Source organism: Lepus europaeus, unplaced genomic scaffold (genome assembly GCF_033115175.1).
Source record: "Lepus europaeus isolate LE1 unplaced genomic scaffold, mLepTim1.pri SCAFFOLD_459, whole genome shotgun sequence".
NCBI lineage: Eukaryota > Metazoa > Chordata > Mammalia > Lagomorpha > Leporidae > Lepus > Lepus europaeus.
Window position 1 is genome coordinate 17,362 of NW_026909335.1, and position 4,249 is coordinate 21,610.

The window sequence follows — 4,249 nt, forward strand, 5'->3', positions numbered from 1 at the left end:
CCCCAGATGGCCACAACAGCCGGTGCTGCACCGATCTGAAGCCAGGATCCAGGAGCTTCTTCCTGGTCTCCCACAGGGTGCAGGGGCCCAAGGACTTGGACCATCTTCTACTGTTTTCTCAGGCCATAGTAGAGAGCTGGATCAGAAGAGGAGCAGCTAGGACTAGAACTAGCGCCCATATGGGATGCCGGCGCTTCAGGCCAAGGTTTTACCTGCTGCACCACAGTAGCAGCCCTGGTAATTGTATTTTTAATGTTTTGAGGAAATACGAAACTATCTTATGTTATTTATATTGTCACTAGCAGTGTTTATGAGTTTAAATTTCTCCACCTTCTTACCAACACTTGGTACTGTTCTTTTTATTATAGTTATTCTAATGGAAGTGAAGAGACTATCTCACTGGTTTTCAATACGTCTGTAATGACTAGTGAGTTTAAGCGTCTTTTCATGTCTGTTGAAGTGTGTGTTCAAGTTCTTTACCGTATTTTGAATTGTTTGTCTTTTGTCGTTGAGTTGTAAAATTTACTTAGGTATACTCTGGATAATACACCCTTTTCAAATACACAACATGTGCGTTTTATCTTCCATCACTTGAGTTGTAGTGAAATACAACAGCAGATACATATTTGGTCTCTTCCCTGGTCTTGTGGCACTTCGCTGTTATTTTATGCAGTGGTTGTTTTGTGTGCCAACAAAACAATTGATGTATGGTGTCTTCTGGAAAGCCCCAGGGTGGCTGGTTGCCAAAGGAACTAACCCTGTGATCTGAGGTTTGCAATTTACAGTGTCCCCCACCTGACATTTTGGGAGGGGAGAGGGACTGAAAATTGCCTTGATCACCCATGGCTAGAGATCTAGTCATGCTGACTCCTTAATTAAACTCAGTAAGAATCCAGAGGACAGGGTTCAGAGAGTTTCTGTATTAACATGTGGAGGCACTGGAAGTGAGGCAACCTTGAAAATTTATCAAAGTTCTGTAGTCTTTCCACCTGCCTTACCCTATGCACATCATTGTTGGTTGTTCATTTGTAGCTTTTCTGGTATGCACTGTAATAAATCAAGAATGGCAAGTGTGCTGTTTTCCTGGGTTGTGTGAGCCACTGTAGCAAATGATCAAACTAGAGAAAGTATTTGTGGGAACCCCTCATTTGTGTCAAAGTCAAACAGAAGTCGTGTGGTAATCTGGGACCCTATTTTTTTCCTCAAAGAAAGCTTTTATTTAAGGAATACAAACTTAATGGATTTCATAAATACAACTTGAGGAATATAGTGATTCTTCCCACCACACCCATCCTCCCAGCTGTCTTCCTCCTCCCACTCCTATTCCCAGTCTTATTTTTTTTTTTACTATTTTTACTATTTTTCTATTTTCAATTAACTTTATACACAGACGATTAACTAAACTGCTCCTCAACAGTAGAGATAAGGGCTGCTCAGAGTCGTTGTTATCTCGAAGTTGCTTTCACTTTTTTTTAAAAGCATTATTTTTTTGAGAAACTTAACTAACTTTAAATAAGAACCCAAGAATGGTACATCTTTTGCAAGCACTTGGACATAGCTATAACTTATGAGACTTAAGAAGATCCTCCACTTAATACACTCTAAGTAAATCTTTGAGAATAAGTTTTATTGCTAACTCTCATAATACAACTCTTTGAGGACAGAGGTCTGGCATGGTAAGTTAGTGCACAGCTTGGGACCTATTAATAGCAATTTGCAATTTGCTTCAGAAGTGGGAACAGTCTTTTATGACTGAGCCATTAATCTGGAATTGGACTTGACTACAGGACTCTCTAAACTACCCCCTACATCTCATCATGAGGTGTTCTATGTTGACTCCTGAGTCAATAGTAGTAGGAGAAAGTGTTTTTTTCCTTGTCTAACAGTTTTCTTGGTAATGTTTTCTGATGGACAATAGTTTTTAGGAAATCCAATGTGTCTGGTTTTTCTACTGGTTGCTTGTGCTTTTGGTGTCAGAAATGTAAAACCCAAAGTTATGCAGATTTATCTGTATGTTTTATTATACAGTTTATACCTTCAACTCATGTTTAGGGTCTTTAAAATTATCATTGCTTTTTTGTTAAGATTTTAAATTGAGAAATATGAATCTGCTACATTTGTGTTTGTTTTTCAGTTCAGCTTTGGCCATTCACGTTTCTTTGTAATTCCATGAGAATGTTAGGATGGGTGTTCTAATATACATAGCCCAAGGTCTGTGTGATTGTGATATCAATCACATTGACTATAGATTGCTTTGGGTGGTATTGCAGTCTTTAAATATTTAAGTCTTCTAGTACATTAGCATGATGTGTCCTTATATGTATTTTCTATTTATTTCATTTCCATCACTGCTGTTTTGTAATTTTGGGAGTGTGAATCTTGGGTTCGGGTTCGGGTTCGGGTTGGGTTAGGGTTAGGGTTCGGGTTCGAGTTAGGGTTTAGGGTTCGGGTTAGGGTTAGGGTTAGGGTTAGGGTTATGGATTACAATGGCTTCCCCCCCCCCATAACTTCCCTCCCACCCGCAACCCTCCCCTTTCCCACTCGCTCTCCCCTTCCATTCACATCAAGATTCATTTTCAATTCTCTTTATATACAGAAAATCAGTTTAGCATATATAAAGATTTCAGCAGTTTGCCCTCACATAACAACACAAAGTGAAAAAATACTGTTGGAGTACTAGTTATAGCATTAAATAACAGTGTACAGCACATTAATGACAGAGATCCTGCATGATATTTAAAAAAAATTGATTAATTTTCTATGTAATTTCCAATTTAACACCAAGGTTTTCTTTTTCATTTTCAATTATCTTTATATACAGGAGATCGATTCAGTATATACTAAGTAAAGATTTCATCAGTTTGCACCCACACATAAACACAAAGTGTAAAAATACTGTTTCAGTACTAGCTATATCATTACTTCACATTGGACAACCCATTAAGGACAGATCCCACATGGGACGTAAGTACACAGTGACTCTTGATGTTGATTTAACAATTTAACACTCTTGTTTATGGCGTCAGTAATCTCCCTAGGCTCTAGTCATGAGTTGCCAAGGCTATGGAAGCGTTTAGGGTTCGCCGACTTTGATCTTATTCCGGCAGGGTCATAGTCAAAGTGGAAGTTCTCTCCTCCCTTCAGAGAAAGGTACCTCCTACCTTGATGGCCCCATTCTTTCCACTGGGATCAAACTCACTGAGATCCTTCATTTAAGTCTTCTTCTTCTTCTTCTTTTTTTCCAGAGTGTCTTGGCTTTCCATACCTAAAATACTCTCATAGGCTCTTCAGCCAGATCCGAATGCCTTAAGGGCTGATTCTGAGGCCAGAGTGCTATTTAGGACATCTGCCATTCTATGAGTCTGCTGTGTCTCTCCCTTCCCATGTTGGATCCTTCTCTCCCTTTTTGGTTTTATCAGTTAGTATTAGCAGACATTAGTCTTGTTTGTGTGATCCCTTTGACTCTTAGATCTATCAGTGTGATCAATTGTGAACTGAAATTGATAACCTGGACAAGTGAGATGGCATTAGTATATGCCACCTTGATGGGATTGTATTGGAATCCCCTGGCACGTTTCTAACTCCATCATTTGGGGCAAGTCCGATTGAGCATGTCCCCAATTGTACATCTCCTCCCTCTCTTTTTCTCATTCTTATATTTAACCGGGATCACCTTTCAGTTAAGATTTAAACACCTAAGAATAATTGTGTGTTAATTACAGAGTTCAACCACTAGTACTAGAACAAAAAAAAATACTAAAATGGATAAAGTATTACATTGTACATCAACAGTCAGCACAAGAGCTGATCAGGTCACTGTTTCTCATAGTGTCCATTTCACTTCCACGGGTTTCCCCTTTGGTGCTCAGTTAGTTGTCACCGATCAGGGAAAACAAATGATATTTGTCTCTTTGGGACTGGCTTAATTCACTCAGCATAATGTTTTCCAGATTGCTCCATCTTGTTGCAAATGACCGGGTTTCATTGTTTTTGCCTGCTGTATAGTATTCTATAGAGTACATGTCCCATAGTTTCTTTATCCAGTCTACTGTTGATGGGCATTTGGGTTGGTTCCAGGTCTTAGCTATTGTGAATTGAGCTGCAATAAACATTAATGTGCAGATGGCTCTTTTGTTTTCCAATTTAATTTCCTTTGGGTAAATTCCAAGGAGTGGGATGGCTGGGTGGAATGGTAGGGTTATATTCAGGTTTCTGAGGAATCTCCAGACTGACTTCCATAGTGGCTTAA